The 23280-nt window shown below is 42.5% G+C and overlaps 1 long non-coding RNA gene across 1 annotated transcript; it reads right to left on the bottom strand.

Annotated features, from left to right (window-relative positions):
• Positions 1-144: 144 nt before the first annotated feature.
• LOC127142489 (uncharacterized) lies at positions 145-23237 on the bottom strand. Its single transcript, XR_007813275.1, has 2 exons — positions 21486-23237; positions 145-4670 (listed from the first exon to the last, which is right to left on the bottom strand). It is a non-coding gene; the product is annotated as an uncharacterized LOC127142489 (long non-coding RNA).
• Between the last annotated feature and the right edge of the window lie 43 nt (positions 23238-23280).

Here is a 23280-nt window from a genome sequence, read left to right on the forward strand (position 1 = left end):
TCTGTTGACAATTAGAAAAATATAAAATAACACCAACCTTATTCTTTAATAATTTCTAAAATTCAGAACATAAGCTGAATAATTCCATCCAAAGCTGTAACATACAGAAACTAGTTTCCCACACACAGACGACAATACAGTTAATATTTTAGACAGAATCTTTATTCAACATATTACACATAATGAGTATACATAATCCGGGAATAAAGACTTTACAAATCTTATTTTACCTCCTGAAATCTTGAAAGCAACCGTCATTCAAGGGGACAGTCGTCTTTGTAGCCATCTATCCTCGCATCTGCGTTTACGTCCCTCAGTCCATCCTACGGTTCTTCGATTCATTCCACAATTAGCCACGGTCACATACAGGCCTGCGATTCAAAGCTTCTTCACTTGATTTTCATGCAGCCATCAGCACAGCACCAGACAATTGGCCCTTTTCATATCTCCACAGTAGATGAACCCTCTAACCTTGTGTTAGTGAACACTACTCTAATTTAAAGTGCCCTGGGTAGATTGTGGCCAGCTGCCTGGGGGCACTGCCTCTCAATGACGCTACCTTGTGATGGGATGGCTGGCTTTTACACACACACACACACACACACACACACACACACATACACATACATATCCTGACACATTGCAGCTCAATTTGATTTTCACTCTCTTGGTTACAATTTGCCAGGCTGTTTCAGCTATCAGCCAAATCAAAGAGGAGATGTTCAGTAGTAAACATTTCTAACTCATCTCCTTTTCTTCTCCCTGGCCTCCATCTCACAGATTTCCAAAGGCTACTTTTTCACTGGTGGTGGAACAATTTGCTTTATTAGCCATTTTAACACCTGCAGAAGCATTTTAACTGCCTGCCTATGAAACTTAGCATGCAACATAAAAATATATGGTATTTTCCTAAGTGTTAGCCTTATTGGGCCCCAAAGCTGTTACAGAGATTTTAGTGAAAGCATCATTACTGCTGGAAAGTTAGTCCTGTCAGTGAATCTGAGATAAGGTTATGTATTACCTCTTTTGTTGTCGTGTCAAGAAATGATTGCAGCAAAATTTGAGACACACTGACATACACATATTCTTGTTAGGACAGTTAAATGATATGAATCAATCAGCAAGACACTAAAAGAGTAATCAGTAATAAGATAACACAGGATACAGCTTCTGTCACTGGAATATTTGCATTCAACTTTGCATGACTGCAAGGCCTGTTGAGGCTTCAGGGTTAATGTGTGAAATACAAACCAACCATTCTCACTGAGACTTTAGGCCCTCTAGGTGCGACATTTATAGGATGCGACAAAAAATTCAAAGGCTTCATTCTGGAAAAACATGCCTTAAAAAGAAGTCTTTCTGCACTTCCTTCCCCCCCGGTTAATGCCGCTTTCCTCAGGCTAAGCAGCTGATTTATTGACAACACGCCGCCACAGTTGAATGTTTTAAAAGCAGGGGATTTTTTAGCTCAAACATTTTATGGGCTTTGAACCACGAGACACGGCGTGGCGAACGGGATGGAGACCTCATGACTGCCGACAGACAGGACAGGAGGGGAGGCGCAGTCTCACCCATCAGCTCTCTCTGTGGGACGCTTTTGTCCGATAACAGGTCATGCACCACACCCGATTTAAGTCATGTGCTCCTCGTTGCATGACGAGCAACACAAGACAACAGGGATGTGTTCAGCTGTTTGCGCGTTTGTATGAGCCAGGGAGAGCGAACGCATTGACATCTGCCGCAGGGTACATTTTGTGCTCATCTTCATAGGACAAACATATGTTTGTTGTTTAAGTTCATATCCTTTTCTTGTCTTTCTTGTGTCTGTGTTCGCTGGTGTCTTCAAGTTTGTGTTTCTTTGAGTATGAAAGAGTATGAAAGCATGTGCTGGGCTGGAAGAGAGGTGCTGCGTCCCTGTGAGTGGGTGTGTAGGGTCTGGGGTCAAGACTTTTTAGTACTTTCAGACCTTAACTCTGCTCTGAGGGACTCTTACCCCACACCCACGCCTCGCTCTATTTCATCACTATTACATCACATTAACATTCCTGGGATTAATCTAGACACAAGTCTTATAGCTACTCATGTATAAATAGTATACTATCAGTATACTATTTCTTCTGTCAGATACATTGGTACAGCCAGCACAAAAACAGTTTGTCAGCCCTCATGTTTGTGCCATATATGGTTATATGCAGATACAGCTCAGTTGTGCAAGGGAATGACAACCATGTTCTATAATTAAAGGTGCAATATGAAATAATTCAGGTAGCCACAACTAAATTTGACAGCAAATTCCCATTGTTTTGCGCAATAGATACAACAACCACACTGGACTCGTTGGCTTCAAGTGTTCCCAAAAGCCTCAAAGTGACATTCACTCCTCACTTAACCGCCTGTCTGTGTGTTTTGTGTTTCTGTTAAGGATTGTAGTAGGAGTGATGTGTCACTCAGACATTTTCAAGTTTCTTCTTGTCTGAAGGCCCCAATAAACTCCAGAAAGGACACAGACATGTATCCACACAAGTACACACAATGCATTTTTGGCTCATCATGGATCCTTGCCAAGTTCAGTTTGAGCAGGGGTCTTCAAACATTACATGATTTGTTCACAACATCCTCTTCCAAATATATATTTTAATACGTTACCATGGACATCAGCTTTGCCTGAACTCTAAAGAGTACTCCACTGATTTAGCATCACATTCCTATAACGCTGGATATCAGATGGCCAGTTTTTCTAACTTAAAAAAAAAAACTATGAAAATTGATGCAGCAGAACCAGAGTTATCATCTTTTTTAATTCAACGTATTCACTTCTTCGCTGTCAAAACCTGGTGCCTACATTATCCACAATGCAACTTGACCACAGCCATTTAAATCAGAGATCCGGGTATGTTATGCCAGTAGCAGTTAATGTAGCCTCGATCCTTACGCAGAGATAAGGATCGAGCTAACTCAGGTCAGCTAATTTCTGTCTAACTCCACACCTCCAGATTTTTGTCATTTTCACACTTGTAGTTTTCAGACCCAACCAAGTCACATCACTTGAGGTAATTTGTCAATTTTTGGGCAGCTCCCCATTGAGCCCCCACCACCCACCCACCCCAAAAAAAAGCTTTCTACAACTCTTTCACTGTAGTACTCCAAGACCTGTAAACAGACATCTATGTGTAAAATCAGTGGAGTTCCCCCTTAACCAGGTGTTTTTAGTTACAACACCTTAACCATGTGATTTATTTACTATGACAACAATCTTCCTTTAAAATCAAAACTAAGTAGTGAATGTTCAAAGACCTCTGAGGTCTGATCAGTCATGTTGTTAGTGATGTAAACCCAGCGACTGTGCCTTTGGGGAGATTTGTTGGCATATGGCTTAGTGACATTTGTCTGTGTGGTACTTTCCTCATACAAACTTGATACCCTGTGGCAATATAGTGTGCACACTACACTTTGTTCTCCTTAGTAGTCAGCACCAAACACTGGCTGTGTGAATGCAGGCTTCTACCTCCACACTAATTGAGTTTTTTAAATTAAATGAATATGTAAGGGTATGACATAATGGAATTGTCATAGGAAACCATGTAAACTTGTAATTATAGTACAATATGAACATTAAAATCATCATAGTTGAGTTTACAGGTTTAGACACACTCAGCAATTGACTATTAAAGACATTTCATCCTCAGACTTATTAAGAGCAGATAATTCATTGGATTACATGCAGTTTTTTCAGCAGGGCACTGAACCAGGGGCTTGTGGGATCGACTCCCTTCAACAAACACAGACGGTATGATTTACTTCAGGATGTAAGCGATTCTGTCTGAGCCATGATTCAAAAAGATGAATGTAAGAGCACATACCAACACACCTATGCAGCTGATACATATTACTTTCTCCGACGTAGCATACATACAATCACATATTGATGCTTCCTCTCTCATTCACTCACACACAAACACACTCACACACACACACCCTCTGCTAAGCTCTTAATCACAAACATGCTCATTTCCACCCTACATGTTTACCCAGACAGATCAATCCAGCTGATCCAGCAGCTGCTGGACCTTGACCTTAAACTAACCCTCACAGATAGAGCCTCTGTAGGAGGACACTCTCGCTTTATTGCCTGTGTGCAGTGATGGCGCACATTTATTTTGTATACATATGCCATATCTGTGTGTGGGGGTGTGTGTGAGTTCCAGAGGTCACTGTGGTGCTAATTTGAATAAAAAGGTTAGTGACATAAGTAGCTTTGCATGCAGTGGCCTTCCTCATGTATTAACTGGTATTGTGCATCAGTATGTGCACATGCAGGTGTGTGCATTAATTTGAATGTGTCTGAATGCTTGCAGTTTTTTTTTTTTTTTTTTTTTTTGTCTGCATGTGTGTATTGGTTTATGGTTGTGCACATATACTTCAGTATGTGTTCTACCTATGCATGTGCCTGCATGCCTACATACTATACACATTTAAGCTAAGAGTATGTGTGTTTCTGTATTAGCATGTGTGTGTGTGTGTCAGGAGCATGGGTTGTAACTCACTCTGACTGTGAGCCCAGGCCCCTGGCAGGGAGAGCTGTGGGTCTGGCAGGTCTCAGCAGGGCTCTAAAGCAGCTCTGCAGCTCAGCTCAGCTCCGCTGGTGGTTGCGGGCCCGTCTCCATGTCACACTGAAGAGGTATTCAAGAGAACTCCTTACTGGGAGGCCTCCAGCATAAAAACAGGACAATGTCATCATGTCTTATTGTTGGCAGCCATGTTAGCTCCACAATAGGTTCAGAGCCACGAGCCGAAAAGAAGCACGGACATTTATGCCAGTCGATTTGTACAGTGTCTGCCATTTTCCCATGATGAATGGTAGCAAGAGCACTGTTATAGTTGCTGCAGGCCTGCCAGGTCTGCCTTAGAGAATAGGCAGCAGTGTGGCACCTCTCAAATCTTAAATCAAACTCCATCAGTGGCTCTTTAACAGTTTCCGAGCAGCAATACATCGAATTTCCCAAAGGCTTATGCAGACTTTTTGACACAAAAAGTGAGAGATGGATGGAGTTCAGCTGAGCAACTTCATCAGCCAAGGAATGAACTTTCAAGAATAAACTAGACATATGCAGATGGTTTCAAAGACTCAGGTGGTTAATTTACAGTTTTGTGGCTTAACGGGAGTACTCCAACATTTTAGTCAATAAATTTATTTGTTTTTTTACCAGAGATTAAGAGATTGTTATGTTTGGCCTATCTTATCGCAGTATCTGTAAGCAGCAGGAAACAGCCAGCCTAGCTCAATCAAAGATACACCCAGCAATTCCAATTTGATTAACCTATGCATTGGAGATGTTCCTTGACTAACATCAAGTGCACCCAGTGGCTATATGTAGCTTCGCAAAGTTACCAGCTTTGCACAATTACAAGATTCAGAACAAATGCAAGTGGTCCTTGGATGTACCAGTACCTGGCTCGCTAGGTAACAAGATAGAAGAAGCAGCTAGCCCTTCCCCCCATACCTCTATCAGGGTGCTAAGCTAAGCTAAACATGTCCTGGACTGGTTTCACTACTGAATACAAAGCAGTGAAACTTGATATTGATTTTCAAGCCTATCAGGCATATTAACCAAAACTTCTTTACAATATAGCACACTACCCTGCTCTAAAGTTTTTAGTCTGGTTTAGTTTAATAAAAATAAAAGTACATGAATTTTAAGTCCTCTGTAAGTACTGCAGAAACAGCTGCGCCTGTTTTTTCTTAAATGTTATAAAGCACTACTGAATAGGCTTATTGTAACACTCATAACTCTCAGTCATCTGGCTGCCACTGGACCTGAATATGAATCATATGGCTGTTCCTTACACCCGCCTCGAATATTCTTAATTGCTCATGGGAGAAGAGCAATAGTGAAAAATCCACCATTGTATTCTCAATAATTCACAAATTTCAACATGACGTTTTAGATTGTGACTGCATTTTTTTAATGCAATGCTCATCCTCATCTTATTCATTTACAGTCAGACTAATAAGATCCTAATCATAAAATGCTGCATGTGAAATTCAACACAGGCAGACGGCAAAGCCGCTGCCTCTGTGGCCAGAGACACGCCAAGCGCAGCATATGGACAGAAAGAAAGACGAGAAGGGAGGAAAAAGAGTGAATGAAATAAGGACGTGGATATGTAAAGTGGGTGAGCTGTAAGGAGAGAGTGAAAAGACAAAGAGGGGGTAAGTAGAATGGGATGAAGGAGAAATGGGGTGCAGAGGAGGGAGTGTAGAGCACTGGTGAGTGAGTGAGAGAGAGAGAGAGAGGGAGAGAGGTTATGGCCTGGACTCTGACCCAGATTTTAAATATGGTCTCTGACAACCTGATCTGGCCATGCTGCTGTGTGGTCTTCCTTTCTTTCCATTCGTTGTGGATGCACTGACGACCACACGCCTCTCCTCTCAGCAGCCCTGTGCGGCTGCTTGACGAGTCAGAGCACGTTCATTTAATGCAACATTAAAATGACGACAAGCTCGAGGTCAGCACGTCACGAGATTCTCTTACAACGTTTTCAGAAACCACATTGTGCTTTTCAGCATGCGCATGCCCTCATCAAACACGGATGACCCCCTCAGGCTTAGAGACGGGGGCCAGAAAATGTAGGTTCCTGTAATTACAATATACAGCGTGTAGCTGCTTTACAACAGAGTTTTCTCATTCTAAAGTGTTATGACTAAAAACATTTTTCATGCAGGCAGAAGAATTGTGTAATTCAAAGAAGTAGGCAGAAAATGTCTCTGTGTACCAGGAAGAGAACACTGGGTGCAAGCTCAAGTCTTTGGCAGGGGTTGTTGGCATTCATCTTTTGCTTTTGCTGGTTCGCTGGCAATGCCTATGCCTGTTTGGTTATTTTATGGCCAAGCAGGAGCTATAACTAAGCCAGTTCCTTTAGAGGAATGAATCAAGATTTTCGGTGTTTGGCAGGTTTAATGGGATTTTTTTTAATAGCCAGTATTAATAATTCACAATAAAATCATATCAAATAGAAACCATATCACTATAGTATGCTGAAAACCTGAAATTATGATTATTATTTTTATTCACCAAGTCAATAGGAGGAGGGGGTGTACCTTTACATTTCTTGTCTTTTTAGGATGGCAAAGTGTTGATGTACATTTCTTGAATTTATAACCCACCTGCCTGGATAAACTGGATAAATGAGCACACACACACACACACACACACACACACACAAATGCCTCCGGTACTGTGTGTCGAGATCGTTGGGAGTTGGGTGACAGATACTGAGAATGCTTGGACCTAAATTAAGCCCACTGCTTCATCAAAAACATCCTGCCTTCCTGCCTGGGCAGAGGTTGTAGTGACTTCCCATAGGGTGCGCAGGTAAACTAGTGGGAACAAGGAATCAGGAGTCAGTAAGATTTTCTAGTAAAAGTTATCTTGTTTTGCGTAAGAGAATGTCTTACAGGTGATTATAAATAGTACCTTCCACTTTGCATCAGTTTATTATGGCAAAGTTGCAATGATTCTCAACTTTATATAATTCTAGTTGTTTTCTGGTAAATGACAGTGTCTCTTCAACCTCTGCTTCTTCTGTATTAAGGGGAGGAACTGCACCACAGGGGCAAGTTCCTCAAACAAAGTGTACAGTATAGATTCTATACTGTAAATGATTACACGGGGCTTAGGCTGTTCATGCATGGACACATACATGGGTGCAGATAACAGACTTGAGCAGAACAAAGTGCATTTTCTCTAGTTCATACCATGTTGAGATACCTTTAAGTGCCTCAACACTGTCCGAACATTTCAGTGCCATTATAAGACCGTAATTTGAAGTTACAGAAAAAAAGGTTCTACATGCAAAACACACAAGCTCATAAAACATGATGCGCTATATGAGTTTAGTCACCCATGCACTGTATATACTGTACACTTGCACACATTTACTTAAGTAGACTAAGTGTAACAGCATGACCTTTACTTTAAATGCAGCATTGTTCCACTGTGTTGCAACTTGAACTTTTTGGGTTTGGATACTTCTTTCCATATGCTCATTGGAAAAGAGAACATATTCACCTGCATGTACACACAATTGCAGTATGACCCATATACAGCGACAGAGAGTGAAAAAATTGGGTGGGAGCAGGGAGCATGGGAGGCGAATGGAAGTCAGGAGGGAGGAGGAGAGCTCTGCACCACTCTGCTCCAGCTCCACTTCCACTGGTGACCCTGAGGTTGTAAATCTGAGTAGAAGACCAATTCTGACTTCTTGTTTTGTTTTTTTTGCCCCTACCATTTACTTTTGGGCATTACACATATCACTGACAAAAAGTGACTGTAGGTATTTAATATGCACTCATTATATCCTTTTGGCAAGTCAGTAGTTAGATGTTAATCTGTTTGACAAGTAAGTTCAGAGGGTGAAATCTAAGTGTTTGGTTGCAGATGTTTTGGACTTTTTCATATAAAGGATGAAATTAAACAGATATGGCCTGGCTGACACAACAACAAATGTCACTTTTCATCTTGTTCCTGTTAACAGACAACTTAATTAAGCCATTCCACTGCCTTGACATTCAGCTCAGTGAGCAGAGCTACACTGCTAAAACAAGAATTAAGCCATTTTTACTCCTGCTCATTAAGCATGCACATCTTATTTACACCCACTCCAAAGCTTTCTGTGTGACAGTTGCCAGTAAAGGGGAAAAAAAGGGAAAAAAATAAAAGGAAAGAGGTGAGAATAGAGAAGAATCTTGCTAATGCAGTCAAACTTCCAGGAAAACTAGACTGTGACCAGTTAATTATCTTGAAGCCTGCAACGCACCACATCCCCTTGAGCCCGAGCCAGCCAGATCACACAAAGAACAAGACAATTGTCGTGGTGCTTACCAGCTAAAGAGAGTAAAATTTGGTTGAGGCCAGCCAGAGTTTTTTCATACACTCCCCACCGAGCTTTGAAAACCAAGAGTGGATTGGGGTGAGGTTGAAATGACTCCCAAAGTGACACTAAAGATACAGGATTAGTATCTGTAGCAGTGTTAAAGTGCCCTGCCAAAGTCTACCCAAATAAGTCCTTGAAATTTAACCGTCAGAATAAAACACTGTTGGCTTCTAGATTTGCAGCCAACATACAAATTTGTTGTTTGCCTACCTGATTGTCTGGAACATGAAACTGAGAATAAAGTGCCATAAAAGTGGCCCACGTTTTCAAACCTTTAATGAGTTGTTGCTTTGGCTAAGATTTTTTTTGGCGATAGTGCACTACCTGTCTAAATTAACAATCTCAGCATTTCTGAAATGGAGTCCCAGTACACTGCTGGAGTCACAGTCTCTGCTGGGTTAGTATTATTGGGTTTCATATCATTATGTTCTATTCAGCCATAGATCCCTGCACAACAATCACATTATGTATTCTGACATCTACAATCTTAGATCATTGCTCCGCATTTCCAAAACAATTTGAACAGTGGAAAAGTGTGCGCTACTCTTCATGTAAACGCCCTTGTTTTGCTAACAAAGAACATGCCTACAGCTACGTCACAAATCTCTCTGTATGCTATCGCTCACAGGCACATGTTTGACACAGACAGGCCCACAACAACTCCTCAGCAGGCGACTGAGAACAACACATGGGAAGTTTTTATCCAAGTAAAAATATTAAAAAGCTGATTCTCTTCAGTGTTTGCTTTATTCCATCCCAACAAGATCTTCCAAAGATCATCTCTGATTTTTGCAGCCAAAAGTGATTTAATATCTGGCTTATCTCCTCAGACATAGCAATGCATTTTATGACCTTTTTTGAGTTATTTACCATAAATTGAGATACTGTTTAAAAATGGCTTAAAAGGTTTTACAAAAGACAGCTCACAGGTGTTACAGATGACTTCTGCCAAGTGTAAAAATGGTCTTCAGATGTTCAAGACAGTGCTTCTTACATGAATGCCAGGGTCAGACTACAGGATACACTATCAGCCCAATAATGACCCAACCCAGCTGACGTGGGGAACAAAAATGAGCTTCAGACGGCAGACGACAGTTGACTTGTTTTATCCCTTGTGTTGTGCTATAGTGGAAGTCAACTGACGCAGTATCTGTCCCTCTCTCACCACGTTTGACAACTGATATATGTGACATGTTCTGTGATACTCTATATATAAAATATTTACGTAAGCAGATATAGTCATGGAGGAGCATCCTGCATGCCAAGTTCAACTCCCATCAAGCTCCATAAATCAGGTGGTTACTTTGAGGTATTAAGAAGTTGATGGTTAAGTGTAGGTTTAAGGTTACAAATGGTTTGCTTGGATTTCAATTGGTCGAGCTTATTGAGATTGATGCACAGCCTGGAAGTTAAGCACTGCTGAAGCCAACTTCAGGGGAGTTAAAACCCCTGAGGGCATTACTGTGTTTGCAATTAAATTTGTTAAGTTCAAGGTTTGATTTTATTTGACCCATGCTTGTAGTGGTGGTTTCTGAATTGGATTATTTTATGTGAGAAAATGCAGTCACTGGTAAAAATTTGCAAGCATTCTTCAGACAAAACTGCGAACGCACACAAATAATGTGAGGAATGGTTGTATTTGTGTTAATTATTCCTGGAGGGAGTGCTTATTGTGTAATAGGGTGCTTATTCAAGCTTTTGACATTTTAAATAATGAAATGAAGTCACCCAGGTTCTTTAATAGCTTTTTAGATAGAGACTATGTTAGCTCTGTACACAGCATTACAGCAGGTTAATATGGATGGGTGGAGGGTGCCAGGGAGGGGACTGATGTGGGAGATTTGGGTGCACCAACAAAGTTGAGCTGAGTTTATCCACCAAACTCCATCACCCTCTGACCCCACCACCAGCACCATCCTCCCAAACAACCTTGGAAACAGGAATGTTTATTCTAGTATGTACAAATGCCAATATAGCAAGTTGATTTATAAAACAACTGTAGCTGTTGCTAAGGTTCTACTGGCAGGATAAGGACTTAGTGCCTGTTGCATTCATTTTAGCCCTAGTATCTCCTATGTTGCCACGAGACATCTTTATCCTCCCCTTGCTTAATACAGCCTGAGGCTATTTGACAATTATTCACAGAATTTCAAATGTCACCAGACATGAGTAAACTGAGCGATTGAGAGATCAGGCTCTAATGCAGGCAATCACTGCTGTATCAATATTTCAGAATCTGTACAGACTCACAGTGTTGTAATTCCACTTAAAGGCATCAGTATGCTTCAAGCGAAGTTGAACAGCATCTGAAAGCTCCTCCCCCAAGACCTTTCTAACTTATTATTAGGAGGGGCTGCATCTGACAATTTTTTGTAACTCTCCAGAACTGACAATCCAGCATTATGCCTGCATCATGCCTGCTTCATGCATGGATTGGCTAGGTGTGCAGAAGTGAGAAAGTAGGCGGGGTTTCAACTTATAATTTAAGCTCTCTTTTTGCAGGTCTCTTTTTGTGTGTACAACCAACCTCTATGACAACAGGCTTTTCACCTTGCATTCAAGTGTGCAAGTGTAGCTACTTGGACCAGGTAAAAACACATCTGCCTTCAGCTGTGTCTCTGACAAACTAGTTCATTTGAAGCATACTTAATCCATTTAGAAATCATACAACATTTTGAATTTACAGTTCCTAAAATTTGAGTTTTGTGAAGAATACATGAGAAAATTGATGCCACTCTGGTCCCTGTACAGTAAATATGCACAGTAGATGGAGCCAGCAGCTGGTTAGCTTAGCTTCGCACAAAGACTTGAAACAGAGACATAACCAGCCTGGATCTGTCCAAAGGTAACAAAATCCATCTACCAGCACCTCCAAAGATCATGAATTAATACATTATATCTTGTTTTGTGATTGGAAAAAAACTGAAGTGTAAAAACATCATGCTGTGGTTTTAAAATCTCTTAAAACCACAACATGACATTTTTAGACTATTTCTTGGATGGAAGCTGGCAACTTTCATGGTGACAAGCAGACACCAGGAAATGACTGTGCCCGGCCCAGAAATAACACATAACCCACCATAAAACCACAAACGGGCATTTTTACACTTCTGTATTATTATGGATTAAAGAAATGAGATATTACATGTTAATCAGTGATATTTAGAGATCCTTTAGAAGTGGATTTTGCTAATTTCAGAGCGCACCAGGCTACCACAGCTCACCATTATCCCTCTTAGCTATTTCCCCATGTTTCCACTCTTCATGTTAAACTAAGAGGCTGTTTGCTTTAGCTTTGTGCTTACCCCACAAAAACGAGAGTGGTATTGACCTTCTTGTCTAAATCTCAGCTTGATAGCAATTAAAGATATTTTCCAAAATGTCAAACTATTCCTTTAAAAGTGATTTTTCAGGTAAGTTGTCAACGTCACAAGTGGTGCCATGACATGACAAGGGGAATCTGTCACCATCAATCTGGCATTAAAAAAATTATGTATACATGCTTCCTGCATGTAGTCATACTGTACATGGTACATATTGTTTACGTTCACACATTCACACTGCCCAAAATAAGCCATCCTGTATGCAGAGGAGATGAGTCAATACAAAAACATCCAAGTATGACAAGAAAACACAAGAATGAAGGAAGAAAAATAAAACACTGTCAACCCAAATAAGAGTGTCATAAAAGCACATCTGAATATTTGGGATGCAGATGTAACAGATATTTCCAAAACTATTGGTTTTGGAGTCAGACGGGCGCTGCACCACCACTGTTCTTATGCCCAAGGAATGAGAAGGAAGTTCCAAGAAGGCCCATTGCTGAGCTTAAGGTCGCCTGGGGCCTGCCTGTCACATTGTGGCTCCTGTCACTCTGCTGCCAACATAAAATAGCTCTTCATTCAACACTTTCAAAGATGTACTCCACACACACACAGGCAATGTATTTGTGTCCACATCAGTTGCAAAGGTTGCAGTGACAAAACCAATGCAGATGCTGGTATTTCACAGACCTGTCAGCTGCACATGTGCTCTGCAGATCAACAATACCTGCATACAACACCAGCGAGTATCAAGGGTATAAAAACACATGCGTGCTCACACACACACAATCTCCCTTTCTTCTGAAAACCAACTATAGAAGGATCATGCTGCCCCCGTGACTGATGATTTTGCCAACATAAAGACTGAAAAAAGCAGCAATTGATGTTTTCCAAGTGGCTTGAATAACTTCCATTGACAGTTTCGATAGAAGCGGAAAACCTCTTTTCTGTAATGGAAGAAGGTTTTGGGGAAGATGGGTTTTCCCTTTTTGTAATATCCTCAGAGCCAAGCTTGGCACAGAGGCCCTCTGGACGGGAGGATGTTGGCTCGGGCCAGACAATGGGACTTCAAGTGAGCCACAGCGAGTAGAAGAAAAGATCAGAGCAACCATGAGACTCTGTCATGCCCCTGATTAGCTGAAAATGTTAACTTCATCCCCTTGTTAACTGCAAATGTTACAGAGAAGTTTGGGGAAACAGCAGCTTACCTCCACTGCTGTCTGTTTTTTATTTTAAACAAATACCGCACTGAAATAGGCCTACTAAGGCTCACCATTAGCCCTCTTAGCTCACAAAAGAGCTGTGAAGAGGTGGGTGTGGGGAGTAAAATGGCCACCTTTCCATTATGACTACTGAAGAGGTTGGAGAGATAAAACATTCAGCGCTGCAGGTTCGTTTGGTAAGTTTTGGCAGTGGAGCCACTTCTTTGGCAAATGATCTCTGTGCCAAAACAAACACCCGCTTTTCTCACCCCTTATATACACACACACACACACACACACACACATTCACTTGCTGACTCCACACAATGGCATGACTGTATCTGCAGCATCAAACAGACATCTGCCAATCGCCCTGCGGAGCTCATTGTTACTCAACACAGGGCACACAAATGCTGAGCCGAGTTCAGCTTCCAATAGATTTTGCAATGCAAAGAGAAAGTGCCGATGGGGTCTGCCAACATGCATCGTTGACCCCAAATAGCCAGAAAACAACTGGAAACCGGCATGCCCCAGTTGACGATGGGCAAGAGCAAGGGGAGAAGAGAGGAGGAATGACATCTCAAAATATTTAGGCTCAGGTAGTGTAGCACCTCTCAGCTCTGAGGGTTACATTTCTCCTCACACTATAGCAGATAGTTTCTCACAATACAAACATCAGCACTGTAAATATGAAACGGCCCTCTGCTTATGTATATTCAAACATAATCACTAAGACAAACAGTGGAGGATGAGGCCCGGCTGTCGACTGAACTGAACGCAGCCCCCGTGCAGTAAAGTTCAACACGTGTGAGCAGTTTAACATTCCATATAAAAGACAAACAGTGAGCAAAGCCCAGGTCAGAGTTAGAGGGTTAATGTGTCTGGCTGTGTACATTTGTATGTGTGTGCGTCTTACTGATTGCATACAATTGTGTGTACACAGTGCTGCCCCCTGACTCTGAAATCCTGATTTCGATATGTGTGTGTGACACATGGAGACACGCCTCCTACACCTATAGCTGAAACCTGGGAGTTATGCGTGGTGTTTATTTTGACCTTTCAGCCTGCTTACCACCTAAACTTACTGCAGTGCGCACCACAGCCCTCTTATTTTATTTGTTTACAATTCCAGCATACTTCTGCCAGATCTTTTCAAAAGGAGCAACTGGAATTTGTTTACTCCAGAGTTTATTTACTGATGCTGGAATCCATAATTGGATCTCTCACATCAAACAGTCGGTGACAGGACTGGGGCTGCATCACACCAGCTATTTGTAAATGTACAACTAAGGGTCTGAGATAAGTTCCTCCTAATTTTTTAATAAGTGACTTACTAAATTTGATTGCACCATTAAAACTTAAATATCTTAGATGTTTGAGACTTCAGATCAAAATAGGATAGGATATATAGGATATATTAAATCTAACTGCCAATACTTTGGAAACGTAGGTATCACTTTAATGACACTTTATGTACAAATATGGAGAGATATAAGTATCAGATTGTTCTACCCAAGCTGAAGTTATTTGGTTATTTATGGCATGTCTACACAGGAGGCATTTCAGCTGTCTCAAAAATCTGATAGAACAGTTTGCGCTCCTATTTTAATCAATCCAGCCGTCTACGCAGACCACTTAATGGCACTTTTTTCTTGATTTTCTTGATTGTGTGTTGGGCTGAGCACTGCCAAAATACAGATGACCTGCACACAATCCTCTGCCTGCTGTGCTGCTCGGCTAACACGATACTCACATTACATGGGCTGTGTAGACACGGTGCAAGTCTAACATTATTGGCCTGACTTATTGTAATTTGATGCGTTTTGTGTCATTTTTGAGAAATTTGACTTAAAATCTTTGTTCACGTAATTTTTAAACAGCATTTTATCAAATATTGGGACCGTGTTCCATATTCAAGCTAAACACATGTTGCAAGCTAACGTTAGTAGTTAATTCAGTTAGCTAACACCTACACCTTGGCAGTGACAGGGCGTAAATATTTGGTAACAACTAATCTCTACAGCACATGAGAACTAGATTGTGTGATGCAACAATCTATTTTAATTTAGTGATGTGTAAATCTCCACTTAGTAAACACTGAACGTTATAACTAGGCTAAGTTTGAACAAGTCGAGGAGGCAGTGGACAGCAACAACTGCATCACATTAATTTGGGTTATTAGTAAGGGGGGGAAAATACCATTGCAGATATGTGATAACTGATTACACTCCTCTCTATTTACTCTAGTCATACCAGAGCCAGGTCTCACAGGCTGATTGGCTAAAAGCAGGTCAGGAGGGTTCATTCTCATTTTTAAAGAGGGGTGCTGGAGGGATCCACACAGAGAAGGTCTGCTCCAGTTTTTCTTGCCCTCTCTCTTTTGTCTGCAGTGTTTGCTCTGGATTTGAGTGGTTCTTCTGGTGTTGGAGTGCTGTCAGCCCACACCCTAATGGCAGCCTCTGTTAGAGAGAGAAAGAGAGAGATCTGGGACTGTGCCGCCACTGGTAAATGGGGGCCTAAACTAGTCTTATGGGTGTGCCCCTTTCACCTGTTGAGTCATGCCACCATGGTGTACTCACCGCCATCATTTTTGCTGCATATGCACTTAAACGTTCATATCTGTTGCACACCCAGAGTCTTTGTGACAGGTGTATGGGACATGGGTGCATTTGTTCACAGTTGCATAAAGTTTTTGCTAACATCCCCACCCCACCTCCACCGGTCATGGAGCAATCTGTTAATGCCTAATTCACCACCACCCATATCCAAGAACAACTACAGGTTCAGCTGAGCTCTCAAACAGATAAAGAGAAACCGTGGTGCATGTCGTGCCGGTAGCCCTTTCACCCTTTTTCTATTCTCTGTCCTGTCATTACTCAGTGCAACTTTGTCATCCACAGGCTTGCTGTGGTGGCACATTTATCACTGTAAAGATGGATTTATGCAGCCATGAAAGAGCCGTTGTGTAAGCTGAGCTACAGAGAAGAAGCTACTGAACTTAAAATGTCACAGGGTACTGTAGATACATATTCATAAAGACATTTTCACTTCTTCTCCATTCCAAAAGTTACTTTGATTAAATATTTTGAGAGCATTGCCTAATTCGGAGCATGAGCAGGGAGACTTGCACTGACATGCTGTAATTTAAAACCCAAATATAAGCAGACGGACTGAAGTGAAACTCCTGTTTCAAAATACCTCTGTATTTATTTACACTCAATAATACTTCCCATTTTTTATTAAAACCACTGTCCCGAGCCCGTCTGGCCTCCCACACTACTGTAGCTACTCTACTTGGTCAAGCCAAACTCAAGCTCTATTCCCTTACACCCAGAATGACACTTGAAACATGCTTATCAGGAGGGCTGTTACAGCCTCTGCTGAAATTCAAATGACTCTGTCAGATATTGGCACAGTATTTTAACATACACTCATCAGCCCCACTGAAGCTGAAGAAAGTCAGGTGACCCCGAGCAGAGACATTTGGGGGAAAAAAATTGTGTGACTCATCACTGCTTGAGTTGATTTGGACTTGATAAGGAAGTTATTGTCGTTCATCCCTCATGGCACCCTGTGGTGCCCAAACTGGTGGACCCTGCTTTGATGAGAGGATTCCAAAAAAAAGCTATCTTGTGTGAATTTGACCCCCGGTTCACCCTGTTCCCCACATTTGCTCTTGGTAAAAGCGAGGCTGGTTTCTGCGTTCAGCTGGTGCCTCAGGGAGCGATGGCGGCTGAGTAGCAGCCATGGGGGAAGCACACTGTCAGTCCTGTGATAGCCGTATGAGATTCCACATGCTCTGATGAGTAATTCCTCCCTCCCTTCTCCATCACCATGTGGTTCGTGGCCCTGAGTCATCGTCCACACTTTCCCTCGCTCCCTCTCCCCTTGTCTGTCTGTCTCTTCTCTCTCTCTCTCTCTTTCCCTCGATGCAAAGAGGATTCTTCCTTCCTTCCTTCAGCAGCGGCCGTCCCACAGGGAAACTCAACAGAATAGCCTCCCTCCGATGACTCATTCACCAACATCGAGAGCTCCACTCCACACCGCCCGCTCTCCAGCCACGACAGCCCACCACACCACACCCAGGCCTGGATCCCAGTCCTCCATGGCCTGCTTTGCCTCCATGTCTTTCCTTGTATCTGTCTCTTTGCCTGTATCACTGCATGTCTTCTTGCACTGTCCCCGCCTGTTTCTGTGTCTTTCTAACTTCCTGGTTGCCATTTTCTGTGTCTCTCTGTGTGGCTGCTGTCTTGTCAAGATATCTCATTGTTTACCTGTCTTCACTCTCCCATCTGCCTGCCTGCATTTCTACCAGCCTGTACTGTATATCTTCATACTCTCTGAATTTGTTCTGGCTCCACTGCTCGCCAGCCTGCCCTATTTGTCAGTCTACCTGCCTGTCTGCCGTTCTGTCTCTGTCTTTCAGTCTGTCCCCTGGCACTCAACAGCAAAGTCAAAATTGCGAAGGACACGGGGCGCCGACTCCCCTGTCTGCATGTTAAACTACGAGGAGTCGGGCAGAAAAACAACAACAGCGTAATTCACAAGTCTGACAAAAGGGAAACACTGGTATTGTTAGTAAAGAGATGCTTTTCATTCTGTCTGTGCAGTTCCCAGATAGAAATGTTAACACTTCCAACTTCGTGCTAATCTGCATTAGCAAACGTGTTGTGAAACTTTTGATGAAGGTTACTGTTCCCCTGAGACTGTGCCCTTCCATTCATCCATTCATTCTGCAATTCAGTGAGCTCTGTGACTTCCACGGTCGGTTTAACTGAGGTTAAAATCTCTGAATGTGACCTATATAACCCACACATATACACTAACTTGTGCCCTGACCCTGCAGTGCAACAGGTTGTTGATAATGAATCCCTACACGCTGTTTAGAGATCCTCTGCATGTTGCAACAGGAGATTTGTTGACCATTGCAAGAGCAATAAGGATTTTTAGGGGCATTATGACTGGGTTAATAAAACACAGCTGCCCCTAAAAGTCCCTCACTTTTCTTGCTGCCTTTTCTTTCTCACTCCCTCCCTCCCTCCCTAGCTTAATCTTTGTATGTCTCATTCCAAACTTTTGAGATCAAACTACAACATTTGCTGGCTCCTCGAGTGTGATTCGGTGCATAACTTTGGTATCTGTTCAATCGTGGCTAAAGAAATGTAACGACCTGGAGTGACCACAACGTCTGAAGTTTGACCTTTCTGGAGGGGGGGTCATACGTTTCACAGAAAGCGAGCATACTTTCCAGTATTTATGAATTGTATATTTATAATGGCAGAGTTTTATTGGGATTTGCAGTGACGTTTTTAAAGGGGGTTGAATGAGTTCAGAGCAGAATTTCCAAGAAGGAGCGCTCTGTGTGTTCATTAGAAGTTGAAGGCTTGCGCAGAAAAGGTAAACACAATCTGGAGCTTTTACTTCAGTAGAGTTGTCTATATGATGCTCACAATATCATACAAGTGTGCTGATTGTTACGGTTGATTTGAGAACTAAGTGAACCCTGTTACCAGAGGCAGAAAACAACCTGGGAAATGTAGGGAAAAGTCTATTTAAAGCAAGTCTACGACCCTGCTAACAAATGGTGTGAGGAGAGAATATGAGACAGCCGTGGTGGAAAAAAAAAAAAAAAAAGATGTAAGCAACACTGTGCAGCAAGTGGCGAGATGAGTCCGATTGGGCCTTTTAAACAATGTGAAATGCCACTGAGAGAGGCTTGGCAGGCAGTAGCAGCCAGCACTGTTTAATATCACAACTTTAATCAGCACACTTGGTGACTATCCCAGAGCTCCCCGTAGCCACGCTGCTTATTCAAACCAGGCTCATTCCACCAAGCCTCCCTTACTAGGCCCTCAGCTCTCGCTCTCGCGCTGGCTCGTACTCTCCTGCAGCATATATGGAGAGCTTTTGGCTGGAGTGGTTTTATCTGCTTTCTGTGATGTGTCATTGTGCTTTAGTGGGCTACGCTGGAGGGACTGAGCGATGATTGTTGAGTGCATCCCGACCAATCTGAGGTGCACTAGAATCATTTAATGTTTTCTCTGTATTTGATTTTAAATGTGCTTTATGATAAACGTCTGACCACAAGGACGTTAAGAGCGTTTGAAACGTTTTCTACACCTAACATCGTTAATGAGCATAAAGATATCACCTACAGTCACAAGGAATTTAATTAAAGCCTTAAAAAGGTTTGACAAAGTGTCAGCTTTCCTGTAACTTCAGTCCACAGCAGCTTATTACAGACGCAACGAGAAATAGCAGGCTTGTAAAAACAAATGACCTGCCACTGATCTGTTATACATGACCTACAAATAACTTATGATCAAGTACTAACTTTTTAATAAATAAAACTGACAGAAAGATGAATGTTGACGGCTTCCCACCTACAGTGGTGTCAGGGGGGAGTCTGTTTCATTTGCAGGACGGTTTTAAGTGTGTTTTAATAATCACAGAGGTCTTGTGTTTTTAAAATAAAAATCCCATGCTTCAGCGAATGTCTTACCTATGTGTCACTTGCAGCACGGAGATGCCACCACGGCCCTCCGCTCTATTAATTACATAAAGCATCTAGTGTCAGGATGCTAAATTCATTAGCGAGGTATGTACGGCATGCTAGGGTCAGGACAGATATAGAAACAGGCCTCCAAAACAACTTCTTCCCCGCTTGACACACTTGTTAAACATAATAGAGTATGGCACTTTGTGATTTTTGACTTTTAAAAAAAATAATTTAGGTATGTGTATGTGGAGCTGGAGCTGTAAGCTGACACAATAGTGGTTAATTTTTTCGTATTAAATTGCTCGTCTAAGTTCAAGCAGGAGGGTATGAGTAATTTGCTGGTGACTGTGCAAATTCAAGTTTTTATCATGTGTAGTCTTTGAAGAGAGATCAAGGAAACAACATTAACTGATTCTACTAGCAAGTTTAACCTTCCTCTTTTTTTTTTTACCCAATTTGGCCTAGTTTTTGATTTAGCTAAAAAAAACATGGAAAAAATTGATTTGTTTTGAAAACAATTTATCAAGAACTGTACAGCAGAATGAGGCCAGCAAGGAAATGCAGAGCCACCTTTTTTTTTCTTTGAGAAATGGCATGTGAGAGCTGTTCATCACTGTATGTATCTGAGAGAGGACAACCTCTGCTCTGGTTTTCTGTGACACTCTTGAGAAGCATGCTTCTCTTTCACCAGGCTTTATGTGTAAAGTTCAGCTTTGACTAATCAAAGTTTTTTTTAGCCAATTACTAAGCAATGACGTTGAGGGTTTGAGCTATTAAATAGTTCATTTTACATACTTTAACCTCCATGTTTTTTCTTCTGACTGACTACCTGCAGCTGTTTGCCCTTTTTTTATTTGTGAGGTTTACTGTGTTTAGTGTTCCTCATACATTAAGCATTAAAATTCAACCAAAAGGCCTGTATTGTATTGTAATGCATATGTTTATTATACGCCTATGGTGTTTAATAGTGACTTTATGGTGACCTTATCCCACAATACTTTGTGTTCAGGCTTCACAGTTTCACTATAATATCCTCTAAAAATTATTAACGATCACAATATGTATCTCCGATATTAATGGTGTGTTCACTGACCTTATCGAGCTTTATACTTTATCTCCTGACGTATCACTATGCTTTTTCAAAAATGTGCCGCGATTGTCCGTTTTTGTTCTTCGTAAAGACCTCCCATCTCCTCCCTATTTCTTTTCTTTAAAAGATTAACACGCAGCAGGGGTGTGTTGTCTATAACTTGGTGGTCACATGAGCCAGAAACTGGGACTTTGTAGGCCAGTTGAATTAATTAAGGACTCACCTTGCCCGCAAAGACCCAGCCTCTGACACACACCGTCATCATCATCATCACCATCATCATTATTATCATGAGTCCCAACACCGGGGATTCTGTGTGGAGGAAACTCCAACCTATGGTTTCTGGAAATGTCCTTTGTAGTACATTTTTTCTTTCTCTGATCCAGACCAGGTAACGAGGGAATAATGCGAAAGGGTTTAATCACGCCGATACGTACCCACCGATCTGCTGTCTGTCAGCGTCTGGAGAAGTAGGTGATGCTGCCCAGTCGTTGTTACCTGCATGCGTACCGGGGCAGGTGTCAGCAGCATCCCCGTGGCCATAGGGGGACTTCGCGTAAAAAGCGCCGACTGTCTGGTTGGTTGTCTGGCTGCCTGGAGGAGATCGCGTCTGCAAGCGAAGTTGAACTTCGCCGTTCACCCACCGCCAGCACCAGCACCACCGCCGCCCCAGTAATATCTGATCACTTGGCGTTGCACGCATCCCAAATTGAGCAAGATTATCCTTTTGGGGTGGGGGGTTGGGGGTGGGGGGGCGAATTGTCTTTTGGAATAACGTCGGACAGCCCACCCCCCCGGCCTATCTTTTCCCCTCTGCCCAAGGAGGAAAAAAAAAACATGTAGACGCAACAGTGTCGCGCCTTGTGCCAGTCTCCCCCCACCTCCCTCCCTCCCTTAAAAAAAAAAAAAAAGCTGCGTTTCCCACCGAGAGATCCCCGGTGCGCACCCAGCACATGCCAGTCACCCAATATCCATTCTGGAAAGAGACAGCCGGGAAGACTAAGGAGACGGAGAGAGAAAGGAGCCTTCTGCTGCTGCTGCTGCTGCTGCTGCTCCTGCCACTGCCATGCTGCAGCCTCGATACTGTGAGCAGGATATTCCCAAACAGCTGGAAGGAGCTGATATATGGTGCTGCGCCCTCGTGTTGGGCCCTCCCCAAAATGGACCGGTGCTAAGTGGTAACCTGGTTATTTTCAGCGCGTCACTGGCTCGTCTCCAATTATAGGTTTCCGTCGGGGGCGCAGCAGCGTGGCCCTCGTATCCCCAATAATTCTGAGATGAGGACTTGAAAACGTCCGAGAGCACTTACATTGAGTAATGTCCGAGCATGTGTGTGTGTGTGTGTGTATATGTGTGTGTGTGTGTGCGCGCCTGTAACTGCACGCATTCCTGCGGTGTGTTGGCTCGTCCGTCCACATGCGCCACACAGGGACCGTACCGCGCTAGGCTGCGTCTCCGGCGGCTCCGGGGCGGCTCGTCTGCGGCTCTCTCAAGGTGTTCCCCTCTTTTATCGATGCTGCTCGGGAAGCTATATACATCCCAGGTCCATCACACCTCTCCTGTTACCTCCCTGACCAGCAACATGTTAGCGTGCTGCGACCCCTGGTGGCAGCGACGTGCCACGACACATCATCACATGCATGTGCCAAAACACAAGCTTTATTGTTGTATTCACATCAGTGAGTGTGATCACGTGTACCTGCACATCAGGGGCAATAACAGCGTCACAGCTGGATCCTGTCGGACAGATGTAATTGGCTTTTCTATGATTTTCCCTTTTTTAGTTATTATTTGGTTCTATTCTGTTTTTTTTTTTTTTTTTTTGGCTATATTTCCCATTCAATCATAACACCTAGATTATTTTGTGTTCTGCTCTATTCTGAAATTTTGTATGGTTTTATTTTATTCAGTTCAGTTTAATTCAAAGGTGCTTTACTGACATTAAAGTCCCCCCACCCCACCCCAAAAAAACCAATGTTGCCAGTCCAACACAAAACAGTTCAGCTAATTTTATTCTCCTCTGTTCTATTCTTATATTTTTCACTCTGTCATATCCTCTTTCTATTCTGCCGTTTTAATACTGTATTCTGATATTTTTTCTGTTCTGTTCTATTCAATTGCCGAGGTCATGCTCCACTTTTAGTGCCTGTGGTGACGCTCTCATATGGCATTAGTCAGCTGCTTCAATGTATCAACGGAGCCCGTAATAATGCCGGAAATTGGTGGGGGGCA

The sequence above is a fragment of the Lates calcarifer genome, linkage group LG5, assembly GCF_001640805.2.
Source record: "Lates calcarifer isolate ASB-BC8 linkage group LG5, TLL_Latcal_v3, whole genome shotgun sequence".
Taxonomy (NCBI): domain Eukaryota; kingdom Metazoa; phylum Chordata; class Actinopteri; family Centropomidae; genus Lates; species Lates calcarifer.